The sequence below is a fragment of the Anabrus simplex genome, chromosome 1, assembly GCF_040414725.1.
Source record: "Anabrus simplex isolate iqAnaSimp1 chromosome 1, ASM4041472v1, whole genome shotgun sequence".
Classification (NCBI taxonomy): Eukaryota; Metazoa; Arthropoda; class Insecta; order Orthoptera; family Tettigoniidae; genus Anabrus; species Anabrus simplex.
The window spans coordinates 1,126,733,856-1,126,752,963 of NC_090265.1; positions in this window are offsets into that span (position 1 = coordinate 1,126,733,856).

Sequence of the window (19,108 nt, forward strand, 5' to 3'; positions counted from 1 at the left end):
CGGGATAGAGAGGCCTCAGTCGGTCATTAATCATTAGTCAAACGGAAGGTGAACAGTGAAGAAGTCAAATGGATAAGTGAACAGTGAGGGAGTCAATTGGAAGGAGAGTCCACAGTTGGTCGGTCAGCGCAGTTGGCAGGAAAGGCTTGCCATGAACTCATAGAAGGATAGGCTTGCCATGAAGTCATACAGAACAGACCAAGAAGTCATCTGGATCGAGAAGAAGCAGTCGTCAGTGAAATAAAAAGGATACATCCCCAAATTAGGCTTGATAAATCTACAGTAAACACCAGATCAAAGGAATACGTCGTAATTACACTCAAAGTGTTGAAGGTACAGTCAAGTGAACCAGTGAGGAATACATTTTGTGTATAATTGTTAAATGTCCGGTCGAGAAGAATTCAAATTTAATGCCGAGTTTCTTTCAGTTGCAATGTCATAATTTTATATTCTCATATGTTTTATCGCAGCAGTTTTTACTATTTTTATTGAAATTATTTCAAGAATATATTTTGTTCTATCAAATTAATTTATCGTTTCACTTTAAGAGTAGAATCATATAAGCTCAAATTTAATGGGGAAACGAAACGCCAATCTTTTTTTCCCAGAACTTGTATGGTATGTTGTCAAAAGTAAGCTTATTACCTCACACCCTAGAGATATTCAAGATTCTCGTTCTATTATTGCTGCACTGAGTTGTAGCTGGCGCCTTTCAAATGACGTATGTGTAAGTAATCAGGTAAGAACCAAGTGTGAGTACAAGGTCCGACAATTGAGTTTTATTTAATGAATATTAATTTTCATATTTTTCAATTTAAATTCAGATATGTTTTTAAAAGTAGGTAAGAGAGGCAAGAACGCTTGCAGTGCATAGACTGATTTGATGCAGCAATCCACACCACACTATCCCGTGTTAATCTCCTCATTTCTACGTAAAAACTACATCTTTCATCTACTCTAATCGTTTTGTCATAGTCGTGTCTTCGTTTACCACTACCGGTCTCATTCCCTACACTTCCCTTAAAAACTAACTGAATAAAATACCTGGGTGTCTCAAGATATATCCTATTTACAACTACTTTTAGTTAAATTTTACCAAATTATTATTCTCTCGAGAAAATAAAGTACTCAATAAAGGTTTTACATATTACGATTTCACACGGTGTATGTAATGGTAGACCTACCTGAAAATTGTTTGCACTGTAAGACAATGTTCGAACACACAGTGACACTAAACCCAAATGTTATTTGTCCAACAGTAGAAATTGGTGGTGGTGTCATTCAGTTTAACAACATCCCTTGCATGGCCGGTGGTATACAATAACAAGGATGTTACGTATTTTACGTCCCAGACGCCAAGTTGTGGGAGTTCTTTCATTTACAAGTAAATCTACCTACACGAGGATGACGTATTTGAGCACCTTCAAATACCACTGGTCTGAGCCGGATCGAACCTGCCAAGTTGAGCTCAGAAGGCCAGCGCTACACCGCCTGAGCTGCTCAGCCTGGCTGTTGATGTATAGACAGCATATGTAAGACTGAGGTAAATGTGGCAAGAGTACTTATTTCTGCTACTAACCGCATTCTAATTGTGTAACTACTGCAGGAAGGTCGGCGACAAGTGTGTGCCACCATTCGTGTTGGAGTGAGTCAGTGTGATGTCTGCAGAGCTTAGAAAAGTTCAGGGAGGTAAAAACGGTTTGTTGACTAACAACTCACGTGACAACCACATTTCAGTATTTGTTGCTTTCAACACGTCGTAGGCCAACTGATACAGCCACCTCGTTCTATCAGGACCTTTGAATGGACGTCGGGTGAATGTGTCAGACCAGACTGTGTGAAACGCGGGGCTGGTATCGAGAAGATCCTTCTATGTTTGTCAACCCAGAGGTTGGCTGACAGTATTTTTCCATGAGTCGTGGTCTTGTGCCGTTCTCTTGAACTCTACGTAGGATTGGCAGCCCAGCTCCTCCTTTAGTCATCCGATATAGTTCAGTCTATGCCAGCCTCTACAATTGCTCCGCTCCACAAAACCCTCCAAAATCGTGGCCAGTAGACTTTCATGCCTGATTAAGTGCCCAATCCAAATGTTCCTTATTTTTCCTCTTGTACTGTCTCAAGCATGGCGTCTCTCCTATTCTTCTCAGTAGTACTTGGTTGGTAGCTCTGTCTGTCCAGGGTATCGTGAGCATTCTTCTGTAACACCATAACTCGAAAACGCCCTTCTCCTATCAGTCACGCCTAGTACACAGGTTTTACTTCAATAGAGAAAAACGCTCCACACATAATATGTGTAGACCGGTTGTTTCCTTAGTCTCAGTCTGATGTTGTTAGACGCGAATAGCTTAATTTTGTTATTGAACGCTGTCTTTACTCGGTTAATTCTGATAACCAGATCATTCTTACTTCTACCATCAGCTGTAAGTGAACTATATCACGTTTTTCTTTTTACATTTTTCCCCATCCAGATTTACGTATTTTGGTTTTAATATGCTGCTTGATTACCACAAAAAGGCCTGAGTCAGAAGATCATCTTAACCCATACCATAGGGTTGGTCGAATTTCATGCATCAGGAACAGTAACGTACACTCTTTTCTGATGAGATAACCATCTGCTTGCACCCATACAACAGGAGTGTTAGATTCTGGAGGCGATCAGGTGAGAGGTGGAACGAGCTTTCCACCTTGGAGCGTCATCGGCATCAACGGGATTCTGTCATGTTTTGTAGTGGGATCATGTTTGGTCGATGTACGTCTATAATTTATAATCACTGTAACATCACTGGTTCGGTATACAAAGACAACATACTTCAACCTTTAGTTATAGAATTTACTGCCACTGTGGACGGTGGCTTTGCACTAGTGGATAGTAATGCTCGTGTCCATCGAGCCAGAGTGGCCAAACAGTTCCTTGAGACAAGTGGCGTTAAGTGCGAATGTTGAGGCCAGTCTGTATTCAGCGGCTATGAACTGTGTTGAATACGCATAGTGTGAACGGAAGGGAGCCATTACCCACAATTTAACACTTCTGCTTACATTCAGCAACTGACTGAAGCTTCTAACCAAAAATGGGATAAAATGCCCCAAAACTTGTATTGTTTGGTGCGGTGCAAACCTCGTCATGTTGAAGCATACCTCAGGGCCCGAGGTGGCTATACACGGCCTTGGTCTGCCACACAATGAATTATAATTTTGTCTTCAAAATTCCACATTACAACCTTCGCAGTTTCGTTGCTTTTTGTTTGATACCTGACTACGAGTTCCATTTCTATGTATATACTACTCGTAACGTATAATGTAGTACATGCAACTAGCAAAATAACTAGATTAAGCAAAGCGCTTTTGAGCACTGAATATACACTAAAGTTTTTTTGAAAATCACAACACCAAGAAGAAAATAGGAAGTGAACATTATACCATAAAGTAGACCGAGCTCGATAGCTGCAGTCGCTTAAGTGTGGCCAGTATCCAGTATTCGGGAGATCGTGGGTTCGAACCCCACTGTCGGCAGTCCCGAAGATGGTTTTCCGTGGTTTCCCATTTTCACACCAGGCAAATGCTGGGGCTGTACCTTAATTAAGGCCACGGCCGCTTCCTTCCCACTCCTAGCCCCTTCCTCTCCCATCGTCGCCATAAGACCTATCTGTGTCGGTGCGACGTAAAGCAAATAACAAAAAAAAACCATAAAGTAGGTACATGACAATATACCTACTTACTTAATCCGGTCGTTTTGTACCATGAGGTGTCGAGGACATGACAATATACAAATTATTAAGTTTACAGATCTATACATGAACTTTGAGATTGATTGTTAAGCATTTTGTGTACCCTCCATGCACTGCAATCAGCGCCGTTTACATCGTAAAATGGAATCAGAGGCGTCCAGGGTTGGTTCCGTCCACGCAGTTTGTATGCGAGTCCACAAATCATCGATACTGGTTACTGAAGGACAGTAGCAAACAAGTTGCCGACCAACCATACCCTTCACACGCTTGATGAGTGATAGATCAGGCGAACATGCAGGCCATGGAAGCAATGGAACCCGTCGTTCTATGAAGAAGGCTTGCACATTCCGCTCCACATGTGGTCGGGCATTATCCTGCTGAAATGTGGCAGGTAAGTTGCCTGAAGGAAGGGGAATACCTCGGGCTCTAAAATCTCCCTCATGTGCCGGTTGCTGTTCAGTTTGCCTTCAATACGTAGAAGCCGAGATAGGTTGTTGCACCCAATGGTGTCCCAAACAATCACACTTGTTGTTTGTCTACTATGCCGCTTGACAATGCAGGCTACCAGATTGCGTCGAACACAGATGCGTCCATCACTGTAGGACAGTTAAGTGGGATTCGTCATAAAACGCTACATTTAGCCACTCAGCACGCTAGAGACAGCGTTCACGTGCCCATTTCAGTCTGAGGGTTTTATTGATTCGCGACAATAGAAGGCAACGCAATGCCACATGTGCAACCAGTCCATTTCGCAGCAGACGACGTGGAACCGTCGATGCAGACAGATTCGCACCCGTTGTAGTGATCTAGCGTCAAGCCAACAATGTTGACGAAGCTGTACGTTCCGTTATGGCCATGCAGACAAGATGGCGGTCATGCCATGTTATGCTCATATTGCGCGGTCCAGCACCCGCTAGTCGCTGAGTACGACTCTCTTCTATCCGCTGCTTCCACACACTCATCATTATCGAGCCGAAATATCACGGTCTGACAAAATCGCTTCCCAGAGACTGATCATTCTTTCCCTTTAGAACTCGTCCACATGCTCATATAATGCCATTTGACGTTGACGAGGCATACCGGCACTTACTTTCACGTTTCCAGCTTGTTTGATAGCTCTTCATTGGCTACACTTGGAGTAACACTCACCTGCTGGGCTACGTCTAGCCCATCTCTCTGCAATTCTAATTACTTATTGCTGGCACATTGTTCTACAAATCAACTGAGCTTGGATTCGTTCGAACCATTCTTTAATATATTTTATATATGTGTTGTAATGTAATATACAGTACAGTATATGTTATCATTTTGTCGACACGCGTGCAAAATTATCAGTTTAATACGAGTGAAAAATTATCAGTTTGAAGATAAAAATGGAGATCGAAAGTCATCCGCGTACTCTTCAGCTGTGTATCGAGTGTAAATTAATCAAGTAAAATTCCTTTGTGTGGTGTTCTGCCTGGACCAGGCTGTCTTTCCTACTTGAACAGCGCTTCTACATTCGAAGCTCGCTCGCCTATCAGTTGAGGAGGAACTCTCACGTGACCGAAATACCTAGCCCTGTTCATTCGATAATTGGGAAGTGAAATTTTTCACTCTCCTTAAGAGGAATGTCGCGTTAGAACTCTACGAGCAGTTCGATACCAATCTGTGATTCATTTACGAGCCATTTAACAACTCTGCTTCAATTTAGCCCGCTGTAGCAATCAAGATACTCTTCACTTCGCGATGTCAATACATAGTTATTGCATTTCAGAAAAGCTTCGGGAACTCTATATATAAATCAAACCGCAAATATGATAGCTCTGTTTACTCCTTTTTTTTCTTTCTTGCTTTCTTGGAGAGACCCGGTATCACCACAATACTTCCGAATAAGTAGGGTATTTCACTTAAAACATGCCTGCAGTGTAGTGGGTATTAAATTAGTTATGGAATAAAAAGCTGTAACACCGAGTGACTTGGCTACGCAGTTTGGGTCGCGTAACAGTCAGTTTGCATACATGCATACATACATACATACGTACATACATACATACATACATACATACATACATACATACATACATACATACATACATACAGGCGTTCACTCTATCTTCAGTATAGACTGTTATGCCTTTCCGCGTTCAGTTTTTAGTTCGTTACCTCTTATTAAATCACCAAAAACTGAGTCTAACCATCGTCACCTCTTATTATCTTACCATCCATGGACGAATTCACTTTCCTTCTAGGTAACCTATCCTCCTCCATTCGATGCACATCATCCCCACCATCGAAGCCGGTTTAAACCATCTTCATTCATCGAGTGTCCGGCTCCTTAGCTTAGTGGACATCATAGCTCTCTCCGGTTCAGAGGGCCCCGGCTTCCATTCTCGGACGGATCGGAGATTTAAACCTTAAATGGTCAATTCCTTTGCCTCGGGAAATGGGTGTTCGTGTTTTACCGAACATTCCTGCAACTCACACACCACACACAACGCTATCCCCCACTATAGTAACACGCAGTTTCCAAGGGCTGCATCAGGCAAACAATCGCCACACGAAATTATTATCCATCGAGTTAATTCCTAACTTTTCCTTTATCCATTCAAGGTACCCTCTTTTAGACGTATAATAATAATAATAATAATAATAATAATAATAATAATAATAAGAAGAAGAAGAAGAAGAAGAAGAAGAAGCAGAAGTAGAAGAAGAAGAAGAAGAATACAGCCGTAAAATAACAGCCACGAAACATCTTGAAGCAACCTCTAAGGCTCAATGCCTTAGTTGAATCCCTGGGGCCGATTTTGATCGATCTCCCCACTATCTTCAACTTGTTAGCATGATAGAAATTTCAGTTGACAGAACAATTACCCCAAGCCCTAGTACAAGTACTTGTTTATCTCGATCATCGGATTCTGGGGGACCGAGAACATCATGCGGGAATGAATCGAAGCTTTCCGTATCTCCTCCACCGGAGCTAAAACACTTCATAGCTACTTTAAACACCAACACATTACTTAGAACTGGAAAATTAAAAGAACTAACAGACATATTGGGCAAATTTGACATTCAAATTTCTTCAGTAGAAGAAACTCGATATGCATACGAAAATCACATGGAATCGGGAAACTACAGAATTTATAAAAGAAAGCCAGCAACATCCTTCCGCCAAACTCCATTGCTGCTTGGCATAGCCTTTGCAGTCAAGAACAGCCTTACCAACTGCGTATTCAATTTCACGTCTCCTTCTGAAAGAATATCAGTGCTTTCGATCAAATCGGGAAACAAAGCGTACACATTAATCAATGCCCATACTCCCACAAATAATCACAACTGGAAAGATCCGCGTAAAGTAGATGGATTCTGGAAACAGCTGGAGGAAGTTTCAAATAAGATACGAAAACACCATGTCACACTACTTTTAAGAGACTTCATCGCACAAACTGGTAAAGAGAAGACATTTAGGAGCATAGTAGGATTATGTCAAGCACATAACAGAACAGTCCGCCTCTGTGGTGTAGTGGTTAGCGTGATTAGCTGCCAGCCCCGGAGGTCCGGGTTCGATTCCCGGCTCTGCCACGAAATTTGAAAAGTGGTACGAGGGCTGGAACGGGGTCCACTCAGCCTCGGGAGGTCAACTGAGTAGAGGTGGGTTCGATTCCCACCTCAGCCATCCTGGAAGTGGTTTCTCACTTCTCCTCCAGGCAAATGCCGGGATGGTACCTAACTTAAGGCCACGGCCGCTTCCTTCCCTCTTCCTTTCCTGTCCCATCCAATCTTCCCATCCCTGCACAAGGCCCCTGTTCAGCATAGCAGGCGAGGCCGCCTGGACGAGATACTGGTCATTCTCCTCAGTTGTATCCCTGATCCAAAGTCTGAATCTCCAGGACACTGCCCTTGAGGCGGTAGAGGTGGGATCCCTCGCTGAGACCGAGGGAAAAACCGACCCTGGAGGGTAAACAGATTACGAACGAACATAACAGAACAAACAGACATGGAGAATGATTAATAGACTTGTGCAAAATCTTCAAGCTAAAATTAATGTCAACACACTTCTTGGCCCTACCTAGAAATAAAATGACCTGGAGATCCCACAATTAATCAATATCTTGGCGAATTTCAAATTGATCATGTAGCCATCATCAGGCAAAAACCAAAAAGAAGTTATGAATGTTAAAGTCAAAAAAGGATTTATAGATTCAGATCATCACTTGTCCTTAGTAAAAGTGAAGTTTCAGCCTAACGTTACGTTACTATCTTGTCCGGCCCTGCGGCGTAGGGGGCAACGCGTCCGCCTGTCACCCGGTGGCCCCGGGTTCGATTCCCAGCCGGGTCAGGGATTTTAACTGTACATGATTAATATCCCTGGCCTGTTCCTTTTCTCACATTCAACACTTTACACTTCCGCAATTTCCAAATACACGCAGGTTCATAACGTATGGTGCAAAGTAGGTGGAAAAGATTTTCTTAGGCATTAAAAAAATTACCATTTTTACGTTATGAAAGCAATTACGTGTTTACGTTAGTAGAGTCTATAACTTCATACAGACGTTCCTAATATTTAAAAACGTATTTGTAAATAATAATTTTACTAGTCTTCAAATATGAATGTATAAACCTTAACTATTGAGGTCAATAATTGGCATGGTATTGCCAGAGTACAGTGACAGAAATCTGAAGATCAAGTTGTGGGAAGAAGTTTGCAAAGTGGTTGTTCCAGGCTGGAATGTTGTAGAAACCACTGAAAAAATGAAGCAAATAAACATACACTAATGTTATTGAAATAAAAATGTGCAATCATTTGCGATAATGTTACCTTAAAATAGTTATTACCATGTTTACGTCATGAAAGCAATTACGTGTTTACGTTAGTGAAATCTGTAACTTCATACAGACATTCCTAATATTTAAAAATGTATATGTAAATAATTATTTTACTGGTTGCAAACTCTATGCCACTGTATTGCGTTATATATATTTGTGCTCCCATCTTATCGCTTCTCTAGGAGATGTATCTAGGAGATGTAAAAAGTAGTCTGCATCCAAAATCACCTTCACAGGACGTTTTGTCGATAATTTCTAATGCGAGGTATGCAATGAAATCCTCTATTGAAATTAAGGCTTTCTGCGACCATTTAAGTCCGTGTGTTAACTGCACCGACAATCATCTGTTGTCTGTCTCAGCGACGCAATCGTCGATCAGTAACATTTCTCCCGTCTGCGCTTACCCGGAGTGATTTCTCATCACACGTAAAAATTTTAATTTTTAATTTGACATTTTCATTCATTTTAAATCAAATATTATCAAGTAATACTTTATGATATACATCCGAAAAAGAAAAGTCACATGCAGTAGAGCCTCCTTTGCAAAGGGAAAACAGTTTGACTGAAATGTAGCAAATATTAAATATTTTAATGCAAACAACACCCAAAAATCACCGTGATATTAGTGTAATAGGTTCAGGAAGTGCTGAGACCAATTAAATCTAGACTTACGTAAGCGTCTTCAATAAATTGTCAAATTACTCTGTAAGTAATTTAGTTAATATCACAATTTGAATGTTTTGTGCTAAGTAATTTGTAGTAAAGCGGATTTGTATGAATTGTAGCGTAACTTACGACCCTATAGATAGTAAATATAAATATGAACCAATGAGCTTGAGGATACACAAGTAAGGGAAAGTAGGCATTAAGATGTAACCGAATTTAATGATGGTGCTGTACGGATTTCCACATATACGAATCTATTTATCTATTCATTCATTTCATCAACCATGTAAGTAGTCAAGTAATTGGAAATTTTAAGCGTGTAATAGTAATAACACGCAATTACCCTGGCTTAACTAACAGCTATTGGAACTTCAACTCCCAAGCCCGTAAGAAGCGAATATTATTAATAATAATAATGGAATGAATCGAGATCGAAGACATCAGTTTGGGTTCATAAATCCAGCGTTTTACCATCTGAGCCACTCGGTCAATCTCGAAAATCGAGGATTTTGGGAAAAGAAAGGGTAGAGTCATGATAACTATGAAAGTGAAAGACGTCCTGGACGTCTTCAATCTAATACCACGGGAGTCTGAAAAGAACTAGAATTCTCCAGTGGAAGTCGGGAAAAGAAGTGCGTTAGACGTTGATGAACTAGTCTGTGTCCTCAGCTAAACCAGGGAGACTTTGACCAAAAAGATTCAGTTCGAGATTACCTGTAATGGCGTGACCAGTTCCTTACCTCTACTGCCCAGCCAACAGCAGGCGGTCTTTTCAAATGTAGACATGTATATGCTATCCTCGCTTCATTTTGGTTGTCTCATGTGTAATTGCGTCATTGACAGAGTCGGGCATATTGGATAAGAAAAATAAGCCTGATACAAGTCAATGGAAACGATTCCAGGCTCAGCTCGAACTCAGTTATCACGTACGTCTTAGTTAGGTGCTGAGTGGAACGATAAATTCGCCTTACACAGTGAGAGACTCTTTGTTTAAATTACAGGAATTTCACAATTAGCATGTCACTTAACAAGAATATCCCCCTGTACCGAAGAAACAACTACAATAATAAATAATTCTTACTGCAACGAAGGTGTTGGCAATGTAACTGTGGCATTCATAAGACAAAGGAAGCGTTGCGGTTCTTTGTACTCCTTCCCAAAGTTCCACAATGACAAATAAAGACAGGAAAGAGCTCTATTTGTATCCCCTAAACCCTTAAAGGGAGACACATTACGCCCAACAGCACAATAGAATACGTGACCTCAATTTGGATCACCGCATTAATACATCGGCACATTTATCAGCATTAAGAAACATACAATAATTTCTTCTCCAAAACTTCTTCCAGACTTAGCTCATAAAATTTACTATACACTTTTTTTCGTCTCTCCCTGTTAGTAGCCTAAGAACTCTTCCGAACTACGCTGTTCTATTATGTTTTTCCAGACATTTCAGAAGGGGACATTTATGATCTCCTGAGAAATGACAAGTCATTTAATTTGTAATCATTACAAAGAGATCAGCGACTCAACAAACTATAGGTAATGGTACCTTTCATATTTCGTGGTCATATACATTTCAGATGAAAAGAACAAATAATTAAATCAGTAAATCGAATCAATAGAATTATTTTCCTGGAATCATTTTTAATTTGCTATTCTATACACACGCATTATCCAAAACAGTGAAAATATGATTGGTTGAATCACTGGTGTTCTCTGTTTTCTGTTTTCCTGTACGGCTGTGAGACCTGGACTGTGGAGACTAATGGCAAGAATCGAATCGATGCCTTTGAGATGTGGTGTTGGCGGAGAATGCTCCGTATACTATGGACAGAAAGAAGAACAAATGCTTCCATTATAGAAGAACTGAGCATCACAAAACGTTTATCTTCCCGCGTTAGTGAAAGTTACCTCCAGTGCCTGGGACATATTTTGAGGAGAGGAGACAATTTAGAAAAGACCATTCTGCAAGGCAAAATTGAAGGCACCAGACCAAGAGGCAGAACAACAAGTAAATGGTTAGACCAAGCAAAGAAGATCACCGGTCTACCCCTTCACAATATCTTAAGAAGAGCTGAAGACCGCTCAGCATGGAAAAATCCCGTTAAGGATGCAGTGAAGAAATGAGGTCACGACGCTCAGCAATGAGTAAACCGACTGATGACGATGATGATTCTATACATACAACGACAAAACACAGAAAATGAATCTGGGAAGGATTTTGCTTTAAAACCTCAATTAGAAATAACGCTTCCATTAACCTCAAACTGGTTAAATGTTTACGATGTACAGTAATCTTATTTTCTTCTTCTGGTGCAGTGTCCTCACAGAAGGACTGAGTACCTCCTCGTTCATAAGTTTTCCTATTTGGTATTTCTTGTATCAGAGTTGCCATACCGTGGATGTCCAACCACTTCCATATTAACCTTCTCCGCCCTCGACTGCATTCGTCTTCTCTTCTATGATCACTTGTACTAGACTGTATTTGTCATCTCAAAATATGTGATCGAAATTAGGCTGCTCTCCTGCGCTTTACGACGACTAAAACTTCGCAAGATTTTCTAGAAAGACTGAATACCTCCTTGTTCGTGATGTGGTCTACCCATAGGATCTTGAACATCTTGGATACATCCACATATCAAAAGCATGTAGTCGTCTCATAGATGATGCCTTTAGTGTGCATCATTTGGAGCCGTAAACAAACAAAGGTGTTCGCCTCTGTGGTTTAGTGGTTAGTGTGATTAGCTGCCACCCCTGGAGGCCCGGGTTCGATTCCCTGCTCTGCCACAAAATTTGAAGAGTGGTAAGAGGGCTGGAACGGGGTCAACTCAGCCTCAGGTGGTCAACTTAGTAGAGGTGGGTTCGAATCCCACCTCAGCCATCCTGGAAGTGATTTTCCGTGGTTTCCCACTTCTCCTACAGGCAAATTCCAGGATGGTACCTAACTTAAGGCTACGGCTACTTCCTTCACTCTTCCTTGCCAGTCCCCTCCAGTTTTCCCATCCCCCCGCAATGCCCCTGTTCAGCTTAGAAGGTGAGGCCGCCTGGGCGAGGTACTGGCCTTCCTCCCCTGTTGTATAACCCGACCCAGAGTCTGAAGCTCCAGGACACTGCCCTTGTGGCGGTAGAGGTGGGATCTCTCGCTGAGTCCGAGGGAAAAACCGACCCTGGAGGGTAAACAGATTAGGAAGAAACCAACAATGGTATCACATGACACTTCACAACACGCTATCGAGTTTCGAATCGAAGATCATGGTGGCACACAATGTATTTTAATTTCACTTTAATTTCACACTTCTTGCAGTGATGATTGTGGTGTTGATTTCAACGTCATATCCCATTCTAGTCTTAGGCTGCATCTTGGGTACGGTACTTGAAATTTGACACCTTTCCATCGGTGGAAAATATATGTAAAAGTGATCTGAGGATTTTTAAAGATTTATAGACGAACACGCTGGGATAGAATCCGTATGGTAGAAGCAGGAAGTCAAAGTTATGACGTCCAAATTCAGGTTATATTTGGTGCAGTGTTGTTATTCCTTCCAGAATGTGTTACAACAGTTACTTTATGGGGCAACGATCTTCACTCTGCATACGAATAAGTTACATACAATTCCTCAGATAATTTAATAGCAAATTTATTTTCTTTCTTTCTTAATCTGTTTACCGTCCAGAGTTGGCTTTTCTCTCGGACTCAGCGACAGATCCACCTCTACCGCCTCAAGGACAGTGTACTGGAGCGTCAGACTCTGGGTCAGGGGATACAACTGAGAAAAAGAACCAGTACCCCACCCACGAGGCATTACCTCCAATGTTGGACTTGGGACTTTTGGGGGACGGGAGTTAGGTACCATCCCGGCATTCTCCTGGAGGAGAAGTGGGAAACCACGGAAAACCACTTGGAGGATGGCTAAGTTGGGAATAGAAACCCCTTTATTCAGTTGACTTCCCGAGGCTGAGTGGAGCCAGTTCCAGCCCTCGTACCGCCAGAGCCGGGAATCGAATCCGGACCTCCAGGGGTGGCAACTAATCACACTAAACACTACACCACAGAGGTGGACAACAAATCTTTCACTCAGAAGAACATGCTATCATGAACAAAGGTGTCCTAGCCTCTAAGGATAACGATCAAAAGCAGAATGAATGCATGTTATCGAGGGATATAGCTCCACGGTACGGGCCTTCTATCGGTAACATAATTTAGGTGATATTTTATGTTTTTCATGGCTTTCTTTTTTCACGCGAGGAAAATCGTCAAGCTATATCTCAACTTTGTCAAAGAACGTCATATTCCCAGTCCATGACCTTTACCTTATCCTATCGTTATCGCATTCTTGTCTATGTTATTGCAGCGTTGAAACCCATGCAAGAATGGAAGGTGAAAACCCAGAGATGACTAACCGACAAAATCATTAAACATGGGTTAGTCGTTCCAATGAACTCTCAGGACAATAATCTACTGTATGTTTCGGGCCACTTATTACAATCACATTTTCGTATTACACGCTTCTTTTGCGGGATACCCCTCTCTTTGGAACAAAGATAGCATTTTTTCCATTCAAACCACAAATGACCACGTCGATAACCAACGAGAGAAAACTATCTAAGCCCCAAATTTGACAAACAAGTAAGCGATTCAGGATCCTACTCATTGGCTGAATGGTCAACGTTGAGGCCTTCGCTGCATAGGGTCCCGGATTCGATTCCCGGGCGGGTCGGGGATTTGAATCATGTCTGATTAATTCTAATCAGCCGGGGACTGAATGTTTGTGTGTATCCCAACACTCTCCTCTTCATATCTAGTCAACACACCACACAACCAACAATCACAGAAACACAGAGTAGTGATTACATCCCTCCATATAAGGTAGGGCACCCAGCCGTAAAACAGGGCCAAATCCACATGTGAGACGCAGTTCACACCCGCGACCCCACAGATGTGGGAAAAGCGGTAGAAGGAAAACAAGAAGAAGAAGTAAGCGATTCAGGCAAATATGGCCGTGTTTGAGATCTGGAGTATATTCTGGACAAAGCAAGTACTAATATGCTGGTAAATACTTTGCTCTCCTAAAACCTTTAAATTACTTAGTGGGACGTAAGAAGCAATAACATTATTAAGACTTTGCTGTAGTAGTGCAAGGTAAACGATGATGATGCTTATTGTTTAAAGGGGCCTAACATCTAAGGTCGTCGGCCCACAAGCTAAACGGTTTGATCCAGCGACATGCATAGCTGAACACTGGGTTGAAATAACTGCAAACCCCAAAGTGAAGGAGTCAAAATTTCCTATCACAAAGATGTTAAAAGAACGTTTTGACACAAACCCGCTAAAGAAAGGCAATATAAAAATATTTCATAAATGGCAACAGAGTTGAATAGCTTAAAAGTGTTGGACTCCGCTTCAAATGGAAAAGAAAAATCCTCGAGTATTTTAAATGAAGCAAAATTTGAACCTTACATACCTATTTTGATCTTTTTTCTGGAGTCCGTGAGTAAAAGAAAGGCACAAAAGCTGTGTTTGTACCCAAATGGTATGACACTTACAAAAGAGAGCGTCTCTTATTAGATTTGTACCAGTATCTTCCAGCAGTTCATCATTTCGCCTATAAGCAGCCGAAAGGCTTGGATGATGTTGAATATACTGATCCTCTGTTGGACTCTGAAAGCATTAAACCGTTTCCTCATTTGAAAGATGTAACGAACTCTTCGGTTTTGGTAGCATTTTATGTCAAAGGTGTTCGCATTGTGGTAGGCCTATTCCAGTATGATGATATATTCCTTACTATGTAACCTTCCTGTGTTAATATATAGGTATCACTATAATTAAGGTAAAGTTGTAATTAAAATATTTGTTCGCATCTTACTAATTAATTTTTGAGATTACAAATGTCCTTTCAATAATGTGGTTAAATTAAAAGCATGTCATAAGTATGTAACATAATTTTATGCTTGACATGATTATTGTTATCTCAACCCCATTAAATTAGTACGATCCAGGCTGTGTAGCTGAAAGGGTTCGATCGTGGCTCACTCCGTTGATATTCGAAGCTGTACAAATACATCAGCCTCGTGTTAATAGATTTAGTGGTACGTAGGACACCTTGGTTATTTCCCAAAACCGTAAAAATTTGCTTAGTGGAATATAAAACCAATACCAGTATCATAAAATATGTTCGTGATTTTCATTTTTCATTTACGGGATGTACTGCTGTATGGATAAATCTTTTCCGGTTTCAATAAGAGATGACGCCAGCGTATGAATTTGATACATATGTCAGTTTGTTCGTCTGGCATTAACCTATCAACACACACTAGAGTCTGTGTTGTACCGTTCAGTGATCATGTCGACGTTTGTGCCTGAAAAAGAACATTTGCGGCACGCATTGATTTTCTTACTTAATCAGAAGAAAAAGTCTGTGGAAAATCATCGTTTGCTGGTACAACACCTTTCATTGATTAGAACATGTGAAACATGGTTTCGAAAATTTCGTCGGTAGATGTAGAGTGGGTTTCGGCCTTTTGGAGGCCACGGCTTGCCCGTGGTCCAACAGCTCTGTACTCTGACCGGCCGGCCGAGCAGAGGAAAGGTGGCCACGGCTCTATCGTGGCTCTACGCCTCGCTTTCGGGAGACGGGTCTGGGGCACAGTGCCGGACTTCACGCCTGGCCCCACCCGTCGGCTGTCCTGAGAATGGTTTTCCGTTGTTTTCCATTCTCTTTCACTAAGGCGAATTACGGGACAGTTCATAGTGTAGGCCACGGCCACCCACCCTCTCACCTTCTCCTCACATCTCCTTCACCCTAAGAAATCTCCCGGCCTGAGAGACGGCGTCACCGTCTAAGAGGCCCACCTTCCCCATCAGGGGAGGAATGAAAACGTTTAGTAGTAGTAGTAGTCGACAATTTAAACGTGGTGATTTAAATGTGAAAAGTCTTGTACACCATAAAATAACGAAGACGAGCAATTGCAGGCGAAATCGTTAATGCAGAACTCTATCGCCACGCATTGATCGAAAGACGACCGGAATGCGCCAGAAGAGATGACAAAGTGATGTTTGTAACTCGACAATGCACTGTCTCACACAACAAAACCAGTGAAAGACACCTTGAAATCGCTTGGATGGGAAATTCTTCCGTACCCGCCATACTGCCCCGACCTGGCGCCATCTGTTTATCACCTCATCGCATCAATGAGGAATGCGTTCGCAGAGCAGCACTTCATCTTTTTCGAGGAAGTTGGAAAATGGCTCGACGAATGGTCTGCCGCAACAGACAAGCAGTTTTCCTGGCATGGTGTTCATAACTTACCTGAAAGATGGACAAAGTGTTTTTAAGCCGGTAGCCAATACTTTGAATTTAAAAAAAATGAATTTCTCTTTCAATATTACGTATTTTCTTTACCACGAAAACCGGCAAAAACAATTGATAATTTGTACCTTTATTGACGCTTTAAAATAAAACCCCATTCACAGATTTAACGATGAGTAATTCAGTTTAGCATTCCATATGTCAACTCAGGTATTCTGTGGATTAGTCGCCTTGGATTGTTAAACCAAAACAAACCCCATGGTGCAACAGCCCCGAAGGGCCTTGGCCTACCAAGCGACCGCTGCTCAGTCCAAAAGCCTACATATTACGAGGTGTAGTGTGGTCAGCACGACGAATCCTCTGGACCGTTATTCTTGTTTTCTAGACTGGAGTCGCTATCTCAGCGTCAAACAGCTCCTCAATTGTAGTCACATAGGCTGAATGGACCTCGAACCAGCCCGCAGATACACGTAAAAATCCCTGGCCTGGCCTGAAATCTCACCCTGGGCTTCCGGGTAAGAGGCAGGCACGTTACCGCTACACCTTTCGCTTGTTACGCATCAAAAATATCCGTGATATCCTTTATTTTGTACTGGTTGGTTGACGAGTTAGGTTTTGTGGAATTCTAGTAATAGAGTCATCTAGTGGAGAAGAGTGGCAACAGTAGAGATTAAGTACACCTCGACTATAAGAGGCAACCAGTGTAATATATTGTTTCTGATTAGTACTGTGAACACGTAAAAACTTAATTTGCAGGAGAATCATTAGAGTTACAAAGAATTGTACAACACATTTCATGTCGAAAACTGAATTTTAAGTAGGCCTACACGAGCTGATTTCATTTTGTGATAGGGCTAATCATGTGTCCATTATTTTGGTATATATAGGATAAAAGATAGCAGAGTTTGATAAATACCAGGGGCGTAGCCCACTGAGGATATTACTGGGGGTTAGAAGTCCCACCTCAATAGAATATTTACAAAGCAAAATAAACAAACTGGCAATAAACAAGTGGAATTCGACTCAATGTGTTGGCTCTTTTAAGCATTCACAGAGACATAATTATAAAACTAACAGATTTCTTGAATCCATTTTCTAAGAAGCCTCGAAATTTGGATTTTAGATTTAATTTGAATATACCATTCGCTGTAAAACTGTTGAAATTGATCATATTGATCTGTATTTTAATGTTAGATTTTGTCCTGTACTGCAGTCTGAATATCAACAAAATTCACTTGTATCCGTGTCATAATAACACTCATGCTGCTCGCACCAAACACGCACAAGCACCTTCATTGTGTTCTATAATCATTTTGTAACTTGAAACCCCCCACACAAGTCAGTCGATCCTGCTACGCTACTGATAAATACCTACATATTAATAGTCAACAATTTGAAGAGGTTAAATACTTAAAAAATCAGAACAATATTGTATTTGAATTGAGCATTAGGTATATCCATCCAAAATTTCAGTCCCAAGGTATTGGCGTGACTGATTAACGAAGAGACACCATCTTATTTTAAGCTATATCTTGACATTTTTGCAAATAATTCCACAAATTATACATTTACAAGTCAATATTTTGAAATTATACTTAGTCATTTGGCAAGCACTCCTGAGAATATTCGTGCAAAATTTCATGACAATTCAACACCAGCTGTTTAGGCGTGATATCATTCCAGAAGGCAGACAGATAGAGGACATTTCATTTGTATATATAGAGGTAACAAACCAATTCAGACAGGTTTAGTAGAACTGTATTTGTAATATAATAAAACTCTACGTTGGAGTGATGTTTTGTTTGACCGAGCGACTTAGCCATGTGGTTAAGGTCATGCAGCAATGGCTTGCATACAGGAGACAGTGGGTTGTAATCCCACTGTCAGCAGCCCTGAAGACGGTTTTCCGTGGTTTACCATTTTCACACCAGGCAAGCCACGGCCGCTACCTTCCCAGTTCTAGATCTTTCCTATCCTTCTGCTACCGAAAACTTTCGATGGTTTAGTGTCACGTTAAACAAGTAAAAAAAGATGTTCGTTTTTCAGAGGGAATGTCATCATTTCCAGGTGCCTTGTTCCTATTTAAGTCGCTCACAGCTCTGTCAAACTCTGACCTCAAAATTGGGTCTCCCATTTCATCAGCGTCAACAGCCTCTTCTTTTACAAGAATCAATTTATCTACATCTTCACCTTGATACAACTGTTGGATACGTTCCTGACATGTTTCTGCTTTGTCTTCTTTCCCTAGAAGTGGCTTTCCATCTGAGTTACTAATATTCATACACCTAAATTTCCTTTCTCCAAAGGTTTCCTGGATTTTCCTGTACGCAGCATCTACCTTTCCTAGGACCATACAACCTTCAACATCCTTGCACTTCTCCTTCAGCCAGTCTTCCTTAGCTACCTTGCACTTTCTATCCACTTCATTCTTTTAATCGCCTGTATTCTTTTCTGCCCTCTTCATTTCTAGCATTTTGTATTTTCGTCGTTCATCAGTCAGGTCTAGTATCTGTTGAGGTATCCACTGATGCTTTGTTGATCTTTTCTTCCTTCCTAACATTTCTTCAGCAGCCCTGCTAACTTTCATGACTATCCACT